Genomic DNA, 18,271 nt, shown 5'->3' with positions numbered 1-18,271 from the left:
AGCATCCCCAAAATATGTCACCCATGTTTCCAAATGCCACATCTCATAGCCCAGTGGACTACACTCACCTGAAAGGTTTGTAAGACTCTTCCTAAGTCTCCCAGAGATCTGAGTCCATGGGTCCACAGTGGAGAATAAGAATCTGTAATTTCAATGGGATTTATAGTTGATGTAATACAGAATTGTACACCTGAAATTATGTAATTTCATTAACAATTGTCACCCCAATAAATAAATTTAAAAAAAATAAAAAAGAATCTGTAATTTAAAAAATTTTTTCCAGTTGAATCCAATAGTTACATTGGGGAACCATTCAAAGGAGTCTGAGGTCTCCCTGTGGGAGGAATTTTTAAATGAATGTGGTGGAGGGAAATAATCAGTTGGGTAGCTTTTCAGTTTACATATGTCCTCTATTCCCATCTAGATGTTTCCTCCATGCCTCCTAGTGGATAGAGGGTACAGTGCCCAGTATATGAGTAAGATCCCCAAGTTGAGAACCAACATTCTTTAGAATGAAGAGTCGAGAAACTGCCTCAAGAAAACAAGCAAACAAACAAATAAAGTATGAACATGCAGAACTAGCATGGTGAAATTGTAAAACCACCATCTTTTTCACTACTGCCCTCAATCTTCATTCATTCTAGGGGGCTAGTTCTTCCTCTGCTCCCAAAAGAAATTTTGGGAAGATGAATGTGGGGACAAAGCCCCAAAAAGCAGTTTCCAGGCTCTCGGCCTCACATAGAAAGGTGCTGGCTCGGGTAGTAAATGGCCATCAACTGTGATCAGATGGCCATCAGCTGTGGCTAGTTGGCCGTCAGCTGTAACCCGTAAGCCACTAATATAACTGCTGTGGCTACACTAGCAGAAAAAGAATGGGGGCTAGCAAGAGCAGGTTGCAGAGAGGCGGATGCTGCCGACGAGAATATAGAGATATGACTCCCCTACTTATGGCTCCGTGGGTGTTCCTTTTTGGCCTTACCGTGTCCTGTGTTCTTATGTGGGGAGCGGGACCAGAGACCCCGCCGGACGCCCCGCACGACATGAAACTGGTTTTTCCAGGCATTCTGAGATAATAAAGTCTTTTTTCCCCTGAAACATGGCTCCTTTTATAATTCATGTGAAAACTATGTAATTTAAAGTTAAAAATTCCCTCCTCCCCATTTGGACCTGCAGTCCCAGTTTGGGCCTGCATATTCAACCTTTCCTCGATTTCTTCTCTTGCTTCTCCCACTCCTACACCTCACTCAATCAGTTTTCTCTCCCCAGTGTAAGATTGAAGGTGAGACTAGGGTCAGAGGTCAGGAGAGGGAACGGAGAAGAGCTAAGGATACAGACAGAAAGGTCTTACCTGACCAAAATTGATTCTATCTGACACGGGTTCCCTCTGGCTGGCTAATGTATAAAGCTGACTTTCACTCATGAGGTGCATAAAGAATTCTTTGAAGAGCTCCTGCCCTCACCAAGGCTCTCACTTGCAGAGCTAGGAGAATTCATTTGCTCTGGCTCCTCTGTTTGCTCCTGACTTCCACCATACACTCGAAGCCTTTCTCTGATGAGCTCTCTTTGCCTTCCCTACTCCAGGTACTTGGGCAAGATCTAAGGTAATTCAAGGCCAGCTTTCTTTCTCACATGTGGCCCACATTTGATCCACGGAAAAGATTCATGTGTCATTCATTCCCTGTCTCTCGATCAAAGCAGGAAGCACTAACCAGAGCATCTTGCTTTTAGGTTCTCCAAGCCTGTCTCAGATACCAGTCAACTGTGATCTCCAAAAAGCAGAGAACAATATCAGAATCACCATTTTATTCCTTTGCAGCCCATTTTGACTTGAGGTCTAGAGGAAGCCTCTCCTCCACTCCATCCCCATGAGGGAAGGGAATGAACAGCATACTAAAAGCTCTCTCTAATAAAAAACCCTCTCATGTCTTCAACCCACTGTTCTAGCTCTCTCTAACTTCCCTCATAAGTTGCAGGTGGATGGTCTGTAAAATCAGTTCATAGCTACCATCTTCTCAAAATGTGTTTAAATGATCTTGCACTCCCCACCCCTTGGTTTGATTCTATTTTCTTTAGGCTTTAGATGAAACAGGGATTTAAAGAGTCCCATTTTGCAATTGGGTGGCTAAGTTCCTAGTTCTTTAAACTGCCAAACTGAGAAGGGCAATGGATTTCCATTCAGTTGGCTCTATGACATTTGAAGTCTGGGCAGATTGGCAGGTCCCATTTGCCAAGGAGCAATTACTTCTGTAGTAATTAGGTCTGAAATCATGTTCCCTTTTTGAATCAAAAGCAGTTATCTACACAAAATAACATTCAACCAGTGCAGACACAGAAGAGTAAATAAACAACCAATGTTTCTTCAACCAAATGCAGCACTGAATTTCATGACAGATAAAGACTCTGAGAATATTTAACATTACAAGACTATAATCATAAAGATACTGAAGCGATTTACTTAAAGCCAAAATCTGGAAACATAAACTGAAGTTATTGTTATTTATTTTATAACAGAAAAACAATAGAGGGACAAAGTGGGAGAAAAAAAAATCTTAAATGGCAAACTAGAAATTAAAATAAATATTTAGATATACCAGGGATTCTAAAGATCAACTAATTTAACCCGTTTTCCATAAAACAATAACAATAGTAATAGGCAACGCTGTTGAACATTTACTATGTTTCAAGCCCTTTATCAATGTTATTACATTAACCACATATGAGACATTATCGTTCTTGGGTGTTCACTCACTCCCACTCTGTGCTACCTAACTTAATAGTGCATTGTAGAGGGCAAAGTATATTTCTACATCCCACTGATGTTGGATTTGGACACATAACTTGCTTTGACTGATGTGTTCTTAGTACATGTAACACAACTAGAGGAACAAAGTGTGTTTGTGTAATTTAATTTACCTCATAATTCTTGAGATTGTTGCTAATCCAAAGAGAATGAAAAAAACATATGGAGCAGACCTAAACTCAACCTGAAACCTATAGCCAAGGTCAACCACTGAGCATCCTGAAGCAGATATGCCCCAACAAACTTGGAGACCCATGAGCTGAGAAAATTAATTCTATGGTAAACCACTGAGTTCAGGGTAGATTGGTACGTGGCATTATTTTGGCAACAGCTGATTAATTTGGAAGCCTAGGCAAAGAAAAAGAGTTTCTGCTTATCACCAGGACTGAAATAAAGTTCAAAATAGTCATATTCCCAGTTTTCCCCATACTTACCTATTTGTCTCTATTTAGATACCTTGACTCTAAGCTGTAGTCACTGATGGAACTTAAAGATTTTATTTGGAAAAGAGTTCTATAAGGAACTCACAGAAATTCTGAATTACTAAAAGAAATAATTTACTAATTACTAAAAGAACAAATGCCCCCTTCTTTTTCTTTTCTTTTCTTTTCTTTTCTTTTTTTTTTTTTTTTTTTTTTTTTTTTTTTTTGGTGTTTGCTCTGTGTGAGATGTAAAGACAACCAAAAGGACATCTACAGCTTGACTCAAGCAACATGTCAGCTTTAGGATGAACAAGAATAAAACAGATTGGCAAAAATTTTTAATACAAAATGGAATCAACTCCCAGAACCAGAAGCATATAAATAGTCGGCATTAATCGATAGGTGTTTATTGAGTGCTTGTGCGATATGGGGCTGAGAGCAAAGGTGGCAATGGGGAGCAGGTGCTTGGGGAGTGGCTGAAAATAAAAGTACGAGAAAGCAAAATCTTCCCTTGAGACATTTTCTCTACATTAAAAAGAAACTCTCAGATGATAAAACGAAAAGTCATAATGTTCTTTAAAATAAATTTCAAATTTGCTAACAAATTAAAACATCAATGAACACACAATGTGAGATATAGATAATGTATTACAGAATTGTACACCTGAAATCTATGTAACTTTACTAACAATTGTCACCCCAATAAACTTTAATATAAAGAAAGAAAAAAAAACTACCCTCTACCCTATAAAACCTAGAGCAAACATCAACACAATGGTAAAAAAATTTACAACATTGACTTTAAAATTAGAAGTAAGACAAAAATGGCTGATATTGCAATTATATTGCAATTTCTATTCATATTATTCAGGATATCTGAATCAGTAAAATAAGAAAAAGGAAAAAAAGAAACCAAAGCATGAGACTGGAAAGAAAAAATCAACAACCATCAGTACTTACAGAATATATGATTGCATATGTAGAAAACTCAATAGAATATATAGATAACATATTAAAACTATTAAAATATTTTAACAAGCTAGCTGGATACAAATTATTAGTTTTAAAGCAATATTAAAAAGTTAATTTATATACCAGGAACAGATATTAGAATATATAATTTTAAAAATACCACCTAAGGGGGCAGTCAGTTAGCTCGGTTGTTTAGAGCTCTGTGCTCTTAATAAGGTTGCCGATTCAATCCCCACATGGGCCACTGTGAGCTGTGCTCTCCACAACTAGATTGAAACAACTACTTGACTTGGAGCTAATGGGTCCTGGAAAAACACATTTAAATAAAAAAATATATACAATAAAAATACCTCTTAAAAATCAACAATAAAAAAGTGTGTGAATAGCTTTAACAAAAGGTTTGCAAGATCTCTAAGAAGAAAAGTATAGTACTTCACTGGAAGGAATGACAGATGACAAATAAGTGAGAGATATAACATATTTATGAGTTATATGAACGTGCATGTATTGTAACCATGTCAGTCATCACTAACGTGTTCTGTGTATTCAATTTAGTTTCAATCACAATCCAATAAGGTTTTGTGTGACATTAAAAGTTAATTTTTTAAAACCACATGTGGATTAATGGATGGATACAGAGATGGATCGTTTTGTGACAAAGCAATATAGTAAAATGTTAATTGTAGAATCTAAGTAGTGGTTTCATGGGCTGTTTACTATGAAACTCTTTCTACTTTTCATTTTTGCAACTTTTCATAATAAAGTGTTGAGGGGAAATCATATGGAAAGGTCAAAGTCTGAGAATAGGCCAGACACTGAAAAGGAAGAACCAGGTGCTTTACAAAACAGGAAAAGTTTGAATAAAATTTATAATAGTTAAGAGGGTGTGGTATTGATGTGAAACCAGAAAAATGAGTCAGTGCAATGTAATAGAGAGCAGGCATTTATGAAAACTTGATTTATGTCAGATCTCATATTATAGTTCAGGTAAATGATGGGCCATTCAATAAATGGTGGTAAGAAAATTGGTTATGCATATGGAAAATAATAAAAATATTAAGGACATAACTTAGAAAACATTTAGAAAAAGGTAATAGAATATCTTCTAAATATCTTAACAAAGGAGAAAGTTTTTTTTAATGACAAAAAAAGCATAACCCATAAAGGAAAAGACAAATAAATATTATCACATTAAAATTAAAAACTGATGATCAACAAAAGAAGGCAATGAGAGAGTAAAAGATTATTTCACAGTCTGTGAGCATTATTTTCAACACAAACAACTGAAAAAGGATTGACATCCATATTTTATAAAGAACTTTTATAAATCTTTGAGAAAAAGACAACCTTATAGAAAAAATGGACAAAAGACACAAACACCATCTCACAGAAGTTGAAGCACAAATAGACCACACGTACATGAAGACATTTTCAAATCATTAATTACAGAGGAAATACAAATTAAAACCATAATGAAATTTTTTAATTGGGTGATATAAATGTTAAATGGGTGATATAAATGTTTATTTTATTAATATTTTAATAATATTTAATAATATTTTATTAATATTTTTAAACTGGATACATATATATAATTACTATTTCACATATGACAATTCATCATGTATGTCTTTGGAAAATATATATTAAACATATATATATATGTCTTAATTAAACAAAAAATTGAAGTCAAGTGCAGAATAGGGAAGTAAAAATCTAAAAAGCTCATTAAGGAGAAAAAAGATAATCAAACTCCCTTAGATATCTTAACATTTTTGTGCCCCTCAACTTTAAGAGAAATAAGCCAAAATGAAGGTGTCACTGGCTTATGGTGTACGTTAGTAAACATTCCCTAAAGTTTAATCTAGAAGCTTAAAAACCACACAGGACCTCATGAAGGCTTATTTATCACTCCCCTCAAAATGTATGAATTGTGGCTAAGTATATCTTTCTGTCCTAGGAAAGAGAGCAAGGGAGTGGAAATTATGACCAAATATACCTTTTTCCTTGCTTACTTCCTTTCTTCCTACCTTCCTCCTCTGTTTCTCCCTCCTTCCTTTTCTTCCTTCCCTCTCCCTGCTATCCTTTCTCTACCCTTCTGTAGCAGTTTTCTATTACTGCATAACAAATTATTTTTTAAATTAACAGCTTAAAACAAAACCAATTTATTATTTTACAGTTTCCATGAGTCAGGAGTCCAGTCACAGATTAACTCTGTCCTCTGTTCAGGGTCTTTCCAGGCTGAGGGCAAAGTGTGGCCAGGGCTGTGACTCCGTGGCCTCTTCCAAGCTCATTCAGGTTGTTGGCCAAATTCGGTTTCTTGTGGTTGTAGTATTCTTGCTGAGTGCTGGCTGGGGTCACTCTCAGAGCCTACAGGCTGCCCTCAGGTCCTCAAGACATGGCACTCCTACAGCATGCAGCTGACTTCTTCAAAGCCAGCAGGAGAATCTCTCTAACCTCTTTTAAAGGTTTGCCTGATTAAGTCAGACCCTCCTAAAATAATCTCTCTTTTGATTAATATAAATTCAACTGACTAGGGACCTTAATTGCAGCTGGAAACCATAAATTATTTAAGGTGTCTGAAACATAGAGTGACAGGTGGCATCAAGAAGGAGAAAGCGAAAGAAATAAAGGCTAAATCACACAGGACTTTGAAAGCCATATACTGAATATGGTCATTGTCCTAACAATGGTTAGAAACCATTGAAGGAATGAAGATTTTTAAGAACAAAAATGCTGGAATGAAATGATCAGATCTGCATTTTAGAAGGATGGCTCTTGGGGGCAGTAAGAAAGATAAAGAGGGCAATTCAGTTGAGCTTGTATTTGTGGGATGAAAGAGGAACATGTGGCAAAACTAACTAGAAACTATCCCCCAAATACTATGGCATACTCTCAGAAATTCTTTAATTTGGAAAACAATTACTGGATGTCTATTCTCTGACCAGAAACAAAGCTTATAACCAGAAAAGGTCATCGTTTCCTCCTCCTCTAGCCTGTCGCAAATATACACACATAGCTTTTGATAAAGTGGTTGAGAGAGAGCAAAAGTCAAATGCAAAAGAGAACAAAATTTAGGGGAGAAGATTAGCACAATACAATCCATATCTTCACCCACTGCTGCCAGGTAGGGTAAAATTTCATTCTTATGTGTCCTTGAAGTCAAAGGGATAAAGGAAACTTGGTCCGCTACAAAAGCCGTTACGTCCACAGGAAGAATTGCTCAGGAGAAGAAGCAACATGCCTCATGGTGAGAACAAGTGCAACTTTTCCCATGGATCCTCTGTTATGTTAAGTAGTACATTAAATGTTGAAAGAGGTGAAAAATAGATGAGTGATCAATGCACAGGTGGGTTTGCCAAAAAAGGTCTCTTGGTGAAGACTCTGCAGAGAGAAGGGCAAATCCTAGTAATAAATTTGTCTCCATCTACAGTGTTTGATCACTTCTCATTCGATTTGTCAAAGGGCTTATTTTGTGATGGGAGCATCCCAGATGTATAATAAATTGCTAACTTCATCTCTTGACTGACTTGTAAATCTTAGTCCTTTTCAGGGATTAACTACTTGCTAAATTCATTTATCAAAATTAAAACTAGGTTTTCAGAATGCTGCCCTCCAAATCCCAAGAAACCATGAAAGATTAACCTTTTGCAGATCTTTCCAGGCTGAACGCCAGTGGGTGACATCAATGCAAGTGATTAATAGGCTCTATTGTAAGGTCTACAGGAGATGCTGACAGACGTTTCCCCCGTGTGATAGCACGAGTCATCTAATCAACCTAAGAAAACACACACCCTGATCCTCTCCATACTAATGGAACGTTTCCAATTAATATTTAGAAGGTGCATAGGAATTCTGTTTTTTCCCTAGCATCGGAGGTTTTTACACGTGTATCAAACCTCCACAATGTTGTAAAACAGAATTCATTAACTCAGACTGTTAAAATCACTCTAGAAGCATCAGTAGCAGCGGCAGACTGGAACGTCAAATCCAGAATGATTAGTCAGGGCTTTCCTGTGATGCTGTTTTGAAAGAAGACATTAGCTAACATTTTTATCTCACTGACCCCTGCATCATTCGAGTTGCATGCAGCCTCTGTCCTCACCAGAGAGAAGCACACTCCTCTTCTGTCTTCTTTCTCCCTGGTCTATTTACAGCCTGTGGTGCTATCTTGGGGCCTTAGAGGCATTTCATCCAAATATCCACATTCACACGAAATGTTCCAGCACCTTCCCAGTACAATCCTTGACATTTTCTCCTCCCTCCCTGAGAGGCGCATGCTGTGAACCTGCTCCTTTCCGCGTGTGAAATGGCAACTGGGTTCGTTAATGGTTCCCTCAGATCCGCTACCTCTTTGATTCCTCAAAACAAACTCTTTGCCTCAGTTCATAACAGGTCTGATGATGCCCTAAATAAAATGCTACTGAGACCATGTTTCCCACTAAAGGGTACAGGTTAGACCCAGATGGAGGTGTAAAACGGTATGTGCCCTATCAAAGTATTCCCAGGTCCCCTTAATTACACTCTACCGAATTGTTCCCTTTGAGTCCTCTAAAGCAGTGGTGAGTGATCTTTTTTTGGTCCCTTTAGGGCTACTAGCTTATATTAGGTTGGTGCAAAAGCAATTGTGGTTTAAAAGGTTGAAAATAATTGCAAAAACCGCAATTACTTTTGCACCAACCTAATAATACAATCGTTTAGCTGGGGATCATACAAGTTATGCTAATTTCATCCATTTTATAAGCTTCTTGTAAAGCTAGCATTACTGAGCATGTATGATTACCATGCACCAGGTGAAGCTATTTATATGCATTATTTCCACTAATGTTTACAACAATTCTGTGAGATGTGTTCAATTACCAATATCCATTTAGACATGACGAGATTGGGGCACAGAGAGTTTATGTGACTTGTCCGAAGTCACATAGCTAGTGAGTGGATAGACGAGGAGCCAGACTCTGGTCTGCCTGGCCCCAGAACCTGGGCCCTGCTCAGACATGACTGCCTTCTCCTTCACCCTGGGCTCTAAAAGGAGGTCCTAGAGTCACCTAGATGGATGAGTTACATGGATGCATTTATTTCTGCCCCACCTCCACCAAGACCTTAAATTCCAAGAAAAGCTTGTTAAAGCTATTACAGAGCTAAGAACACTGTAATGGTATAGAATGGAGGAGGGAAAGGCTAACTTGGCCTAGAGGATTGAGGATAGCTTCCCCAAAGGAGTGACAGTCAAGCCGTAAATGTGATAAACACTCCAGGCAGAAGAACAGGCAATGTACTGAAATGTAGCACTAGAAAAGGGCCCGGACCAGGAAAAGCAAGGAGCTTGCCATGACAGCAATAGACTGGGAGAGAAGAGAGAGGAAGGAAGCAGAGGAGAGTGTCAGGAAAGGAGAAAGATCAAGTTATGCTTTAATTGCGAGGCTAAAATGTCTGAACATTGTTTTTCAGATAAGGGAGGAGATTGACTTGAAGCAGAAGGATTGCAGTATTCACACTGACTTTTGGTTTCTGTGTGTTTGTTTGCATGTTTGTTTGTTTGTTATGGAATATTAGCCAACTGGAAATATGGATAATGGAATGCAGTACAGAAAACACTAGAAGCAAAGGCACCTGTTTGGAGGCCAGGACAAAAACGAAAGCAAGACATACAGGGCCTGAGCCATACCAGTGGCAGCACAAGTGGAATAGAAAGGCCAGAACAGGATGTATTTTAAAATTTCTCTACATTATTTACCACCGTCTTTTATACCATACCTTTACTTAATGATTGTTTATTTTCTCTCTCCCACTAAATTGTAAGTTCCATAAGAGGAAGGATGTTTGCTGAATCCCTAATACCTAGCACACTGCCTGCAGAACCTCCTGAAGCATATTTAGAATAAATGAAGTGAATTCAAAGGAATTTACTTGATTAATTTGAATAGATGAGAGTGTTAGATGACTAAAATCTCAAGCTTGGGAATCTGCATGAATGGTGAGAGATCAAGAATTCACAAGAGAAAAAAAAAATTCACAAGACAGAACAGTTTTAAATGTCTACAGAATTCCAGGTTGATATATGTTGAACGCTGTTTCAAGTTTGGGACTGAAGTGCAAGAGAAAAGTTGAGCGGGTTTTAGACATTTGGAGTCATCAATGCATAGTTACACATGGTGCTTAAGCCATGGAAATGGATCAAATGAGGCAGAGCTCATGGGGGTCGGGGGCAGGAGAGGAGAAGGGAAGCCGTGAGCAACCACAAAATTTAGGAGATTGGAGAAGCCAGCAAAAAAAAAAAAAAAAAACATTGAGAAAGCTAAGAGGAGTAAAGGGAGAGAAGGGTGTTTCCAGCAACATCAGAGGGGACAGTCTTTAAAAGCAGAGCCTTGCAGAGCTGAGGATGATCAGTTGTGGCATTAGCTAAAGTAGAAGATAAAAGATGGGCCATTTGTATTTGGAAACTGGATAATTATCAGAATTTTTAAAGAGAACACCTTGGGGCATGGAGGTGAGGACTGAATACAAATTGTTGCAACTGAGAAAGAGGTAGGATTAGGCTACCTTTAGCTCACTGACCCCTTTGTGCAAAGTAGAGAAAGGCACCTCTTTGGGCAGAAGCAACCCTGTGCCAGAGCACAGACTGGCAGGCAGAGCGCTCCCTTCCCTGGAGCTGAGTATCTTTGTGCAGGGCCAAACCAGCCTGACACCATAGGTGGCCCTTGGCAGGGATTAGGGAAGGAGTTACTTCAGGGTAGTGACATCAGAATGCAAAAACCAATGGAGAAGGCAGTCTCAAATAAAGAGGGAAAGGGAGCAAATGAATATGGTGCAGGAAATGGCAGGAATACACCTCAGAGTTTAAAAAGCAAGGCAATGGTTTGAAACAGGAAAATAAATAAAATTTATTAGAGACCAGAAAAGCGATGATCTGATCTGCATTGATAGTTCACCTGAGCTTGGATACTGGTGCCACAAATTATACAGGTGTGTAGTACCTTTCCAGCTGTGTTCAGAAGCTCAGCACCAAAAACAAAGTAAGCGGTTAGCTTTTTCTTAAATTGGAGGTTGCGGGGGACAGGGTGGTTACAAAAATGCTTCACTATCCATTTTAAAAATCAGCAGCAATCACAGAAATCTAGACTGAAGGAAACTACAGGAAAAATAACTTAGTTCTCTCAAAAAGTAAATTGCAAGATGAAAAAGAGAGAAAGAAAGCAGGAATCTGTATAGTAAAAAATGTGACGAGAAAAACAACTAATCATGAATTACTTGAATTCTGATTCCACAGATAAATTATACAATAATTTTTAATTGATATTAAGGGGCAATTGGAAATTTGAACATTAAGTCGATTTTGTAATATTAAGGAATTGTTAACATTTTAAAAGTAATGTTGGTATCGTGGTTATTTTTAAGAGTCCCCATGTATGAGACATATTTACAGACATACATGTTCCAGAATTGGAACTTCCTTCAGAATAAAATAGGAAGCAGGGAAGTGGGTGGGGATATAGGTAAAATAAGATTGGCCATGAATTGATAACTTGACAGTGGGAAAACAGATACATGGGATTTATTAAACTATTCTGTGTACTTTCATATAGGTTTCATTTTTTCTATAATAAATTTTAAGTTAGTGACAAAACAAAATTCTATTCGGTGAATAATGGAAAATTTTGTATTATTTCTAATGGTAGCCAGTTAAGGAGGTAAGATGAGACATGAAAGAGAGGAAAAAAACTTGAAGGGAGAATACATAAGTCAAAAAAAAAAGGCAGAAAAATAAAAAAGACTGAAACACAGGAAAATAAGGGCATAAATGCAAACAGAAGAAGAGGAAACAGCAGTGACAGAGTTGTGAAATGACATTACCACCTTGTGGTCTTTTAGGGTATTACCCCTAAATACTGAAACCATGATGTTTTTTCACACCTATAGGCATTTGTGGGAATAGTGTACCTATACTCGCAGGTGTAACTGAGTTTAAAATGTGTGCTAGTGTGCTGAGACAGACCACGTTGACATAAATTTTATTACAGTATAGTTAATAATTTTTCTATTTTGTTATTATTGTTGTTAATCCTTATACTGTGCCTCGTTTATAAATTAAACTTTATCATAGGTATATATGTAGGAAAAAACATGGTATATATAGGGTTTGGTATTATCCGTGGCTTCAGCCATCTATCTACTAGGGGTCTTGGAACTTGTCCCCTCTGGATAAGGGGGGACTACTGTAAAACCATATAATGGAATTCTAGGCAGCCATTAAAAATGACATATGAAATAGAAAATTATTCTTTTGAAAAGCAAAAATCAAATGCTGGTTATGAAACAACTGTGGTCAATTTTAGTGTGTGTGTGTGTGTGTGTGTGTGTGTGTGTGTGTGTGTGTTCATTTCTATCATAGACTAATGCAATAGACTTAAGTGCATACATTTGCTTATACACAAACGTAAAATACTCATGCATAATGAAAGTTTAAAAAATATATACCAAAATGAAAATAAGTTTATAGAAACTTTAATTGTTGGCTTCCCTATGTTTCCTGGTTGTTCGCCAATGAACAGGTATTGTTTTTATAATAATAAGGGGGCGGGGGGAATAAAAGTTTTTTTGTGTTTTTTTTAAGAGAAAAATAACAAGAAAGGAAAGGAGGCTGAGTCCCTGAGGCCATCAAAAGGAGAACTGGCCTGAATTTAAAAGAGCATCTGAATCTTAATGACAGAAAGACCTATGGCATTTCACAGAAGGTTAAGCCAATTGGTCATATGTGCTTTAGTGTCAAGTACTCAGATCAATGCGTGCTTGAGGTCAGTGTCAGTGAATGAAAACGATTTGCAGAGGAGGGAGCTAGTAGGAAGAGGTGATATCTGTCAATATGATGGATTGGAGTAGTCACATAACCCTTTCCCTCACTGTCCCACCCCTACCCTCTCCACTATACTTCCATCCTCACTGCAGAAACTTGAGGAACACTAGAAACTTCATTTATGGAGTACAGGAAAGGTATCTGCGGAAGTGGTGCAAGAATATATAGGCCATATGATTGCTCAGTCTACATGGATCTGCTTCATTAAACTTCGGGTTCTCTCCTCTAACCAGAGTTCAGTGGACAGATTGATCCTTTCCACATACTTGGAAATTTATTTGAGTTCAGGTTTCATCAACAATCACAGTTTGATTTACAAAGAACACCAATTTTAAAAAATCTCTGCTTTCATTAGAATGGATATCAAATATTCATTTTGAAAACTCTTTTTTGTTCTGACTTTGAAAACAAAAAGCAGCACTAAAACAATAATAGATGAAGAAGTTGAAGGTCGTGATGGTTAACCATCTCTGACAGGGACAATACTTACGTGTGCAGTGCTCTGAGGAAATGTCTTAGGGCCTCTGGTTAACTCCACATGTAGGGTATAGGACCAAAGGGCTCCCAAAAGGGAGAAATGGGAACTGGAGCCCAGAGGGTCCTGGTCTAGTCTTGGGGTATCCTGCCTGGATGACAATCACAGCCCAGCTACTCATAGGCACCAGAGGGAGACTTCAAAACATTAGCAGGAAGGTACTCCAAAGCCTGGGGCCCACGGCAAGGCCTCTGCTTGCTCACATCTAATGATGATAAGGATCTCCATAATTCTGAACTGGTCAGGCTCCCTTGGCTGCTACCCAATTGTTTGTTAGTTACTTTGATGATCATGATCCCGATTTCTGGCAATTAAGCACCACCATTCGGCCTTGCACTTCAGAGTGCTATCATCATCCTTGCTGTCACTGAGACAAGTTCTGTGGTAGCTTCTATCAACCAAGGCTTCCAGATGAGAGCCATCATTGAACTTCTTGTTGATGTTAGTGCCCCTTTCACCTGCTCATTCCTGATGTTCATGGTAAATGATGGATCCTCCAAGCCTACCATTGAATCCTCTGATGAATCTTGTGGTCTCAAATGTTCAATATGTGTATGTCCACTTTCCTGACCCATTAGTTCTTTTTCTAATACCTGTCATGACGACATAGGCATATCAACTTCACCCATGTGGGCCACTCCAGTTGCCAGCTTCTAGGAACCACCCTAGTAGCAAGTTTTCCTCATCCCATGCAGCCCTTACTAGGAGGTTAAATTGCATATCCCAAGAGAATACCGTCAAGTGACTAGCTCTGTTACTTGGTTTTCAATCACTTATTAATTGACCTGTTTTTCATTATCAAACTGCAGGGTGTCAATACAATTTGCTTACAACAATCCAATTCTATTATCTTCATATTTATCATTCCTCTTGTTATTTTAAATTCTTGAATAATCACACTGACCAATGCACTCCACTCCTCAGCACACTATCCCAGCTCATGATCAGTGGAAGGGTTATCAATTATTCGGCCACGTAGTGCCAGGATCTGTCTGTGCTCCACCTACGAGGGTGGTAAGTGAACCAGCTCCAAATCTAATGCTCCTGTCTTACTGCTGCTTTCTTGGACCATTCCTGTCATCAATTGTTGCACGTTGGGTTTTCCAGCAAACAGATGCCAAGATCAGGGTTTTGAATATAAAAGGCTTATTGGGGAATAGCACCTGTGAAAGAGAAAGGGAAGAAGAGTATTTATCAGGGGGAAATTCCAGACCATGAGGCAGACCTTACAAAGTCTCTGCCAGATCAATGGGGAGCTGCAAGGCAAAGACTCCCCACAAGACCCACATGGGGCAAAAATGGCTAGGTCTTTGTACCCTTCGATGGGGAGCTGCCCTGAAAAGAATGTGATGTCAGTTTGAATGATGAAGCAGAGCCGGAAAAAGCTAACTGCCATGTCAGCTAATCACACTTCACCCCATCCAAGTTCTTATTTGGAGATCTGAGCAGCACATTTCCAAACCTGCCATGGATATTGATAGATATGCTATACTGATAAGTTCAATAAGTTAAGATAAATAAATATGAGCATGGTTTATAAATTAAGGTCAACCACCATAAGAATAAAAATATGCATAACCTTTAACTTATCAATGGTACATATTTTTTTTTAAGATTTTATTGGGGAAGGGGAACAGGACTTTATTGGGGAACAGTGTGTACTTCCAGGGCTTTTTTTTTTTCCCAAGTTGTTGTCTTTTCAGTCTTAGTTGTGGAGTGTGCAGCTCAGTTCCAGGTCCAGTTGCTGTTGATAGTTGCTGGGGGCACAGCCCACCATCCCATGCAGGAGTTGAACTGGCAACCTTGTGGTTGAGAAGACATGCTCCAACCAACTGAGCCATCTGGTAGCTGAGCGGCAGCTCAGCTCAAGGTGCCGTGTTCAATCTTAGTTGCAGGGGGCGGAGCCCACCATCCCTTGCGGGACTCGAGGAATTAAACTGGCAACCTTGTGGTTGAGAGCCCACTGGCCCATGTGGGAATAGAACCGGCAGCCTTCAGAGTTAGGAGCAGGGAGCTCTAACCGCCTGAGCCACCGGGCCAGCCCTCAATGGTACATTTTATACAATGGCAAGTAGGGAGTAAAAGGAAACAGAGTACAATACAATGAATGAAATACTGAGATAGAACTGGCTTTAATATAACTGCAGTAAAGGTAAATGTTTTAACTCACCAATTAAAAGACAGCTACTCTCAGATTGAATTTAAAAATATACTGTATGGGGGGCCAGCCCGGTGACTCAGGAGGTTAGAGCTCCATGCTCCTAACTCCGAAGGCTGCTGGTTCGATTGCCACATGGGCCCGTGGGCTCTCAACCACAAGGTTGCCGGTTCAACTCCTCAAGTCCCGCAAGGGATGGTGGACAGCGCCCCCTGCAACTAAAGATTGAACATGGCATGTTGAGCTGATCTGCCTCCCAGATGGCTCAGTTGGTTGGAGTATGTCCTCTCAACCACAAGGTTGCGGGTTCGACTCCCACAAGGGATGGTGGGCTGCGCCCCCTGCAACTAGCAACAGCAACTGGACCTGGAGCTGGGCTATGCCCCCCACAACTAAGACTGAAAGGACAACAACTTGAAGTTGAACGGCACCTTCCACAACTAAGATTGAAAGGACAACAACTTGACTTGGAAAAAAGTCCTGGAAGTACACACTGTTCCCCAACAAAGTCCTGTTCCCCTTCCCCAATTATATATATACTGTATGTTGTCTTCAATAGCCACTCAGTGCAAAGGCTCAGAGGTTGAACATAAACAAGGGGAAAAAGATGTACCAGGCAAGTATGAACCAAAATAGAATTGGGAAATCTGCAGTAACAGATGACTTGGTCGCTTAAACAATAGAAATTTTTTTTTTTTTTTTTTTTTTTGCTGTTCTAGAGGCTAGAAGTTCATGTCCAAGGTGGCAGTTGATTAGGTTTCTGATGGAGCTCCCTCTTCCTAGATTATAAATGCTGTGTGTTCACATGGCCTTTGCTCAGTGAGTGTTCACTCATAGAAAGAGCTCTCTAGTGTCTTTTTTATAAGGACCCTAGCCCTATTGAATCAGGACCCCACCGTTATGAATTCATTTAACCTTGATTACTTCCTTCGAGGCCCTGTCTCCAAATACATCCACACTGGAGGTTAGGTCTACAACATAATGAATTTTGGAACATACATCCAAAACCTAGGTGAAAATGACCCCATTCAGGAAGAACCTACGTAATATTTCAGAGATAAAAGACAGGAAGAAGTAAAAGTCAAAGCCTGAGACCTCCAAAGACAAGGTACCTCCCTGTGGTAGCTCGTATTCAGACACGGCAGAGCTACAGGGATTGTCAACTCCCTGCGCCCACCTTCTGAGTGAGTGGGTATTTTAAGTAGGGAACACAACAAAGAAAAAAATAAGTGATGCACCAAAGTGACAGCATATTATCAGAGTCCCAATTTTCATATGAAATCTTTTCCAAGTATTTTGATTACTGCAATCTAGCATTTTAAAACTATTACGTTGGTGCAAAAGTAATTGCAATTTAAAAGGTAAAAGAAAAAAAAGAAAAAAAAGAAAAAAACCGCAATTACTTTCGCACCAACCTAATAGAAGGAACTCGAAAGGTAATCTTATTTAATCTCATCACTTTGCAAATGAGAAAATGAAGGCCACAAAACCCCTGATCATCCTTGCCAGTTCCTGTCACTTTAACAGGGTCTTTCCACTATTCAACATTTTATCTCTGGTGTATGGGTGTCTCCAAAGAGATATTCTGAGTTAACAAGAAAAAGAGCAGAAACTAAATTCCTTTCACCTTTACAAAGACTGGTGCTATTAGCAACCCACAACTCCAGTTAGCTATCATTTTTCTTATTGCAAAAGATAAATAAGCTAATGTTGTCAACACAGTATTAGGTAAAGTAAGACAGAGAACTCTGCTCCTCTAACAAGGGAAGAAAACTCACTGGTAAATGTGGTCAAGTGGTTACATTTCTTTCTTGTTGATTTTTCTTTTTAGCATATTTTAAAGCTGGAGCTCAGAAATCATTTTTAGCAGGATTGCTTTAGGTTCTTGTTAGGGATGTCAGCAAGACAGCCTTTTACAAGGCACCTACACAGCCTTCTGCTTATATGTGAAAAAAGAAAAAAAGAAAAGAAAAACTGTAAGCACAATGAAATTTAAAATTTCTCCAAGTTTTACAAAACTGAGGAAAAAGAGTACAGTTTGAGTTAGATTCTTGAAGTGTGGTGAGATTAAAAAGGCAATCCTTTATCAACTAATTACTAGTGTTTTTATGAGACTAATTTTTCAACTATTAAGATTCACAGTAGTTTTTAAAAAACTAAGAGAAATTGGCATAAAAATTAGTGTGTGATTTATGATCTTGTGTTGAATTAAAATAACAGTAAAAATGCCTAATATGTCAGAATAGTTTTATGCTGATTTCTCTTTTGTGATATGCTGATTGGGTTAATAGAGCAGAGCAGATAACCCAATGCAACTGACAAATCTTTAGGAAAAAATGTATGTTGTTTCCTGCATAATGAATTATTGATGATCACTTTAAATATAAAGTTCTGGTGTAAGTCAGTGATGCTTGGCTTTGGTTTCATTGACATTTGTGCAATATTATGAGAAAAACAATTACAGATTTTGACTACAACTCACCTAGAAAGAAAAATATTTTTCACTGCTGTTTCAATGTTATGGACCCTT

The sequence above is a fragment of the Rhinolophus hipposideros genome (genome assembly GCF_964194185.1).
Source record: "Rhinolophus hipposideros genome assembly, chromosome: 9".
Lineage (NCBI taxonomy): Eukaryota > Metazoa > Chordata > Mammalia > Chiroptera > Rhinolophidae > Rhinolophus > Rhinolophus hipposideros.
This window is presented reverse-complemented; position numbering follows the sequence as displayed.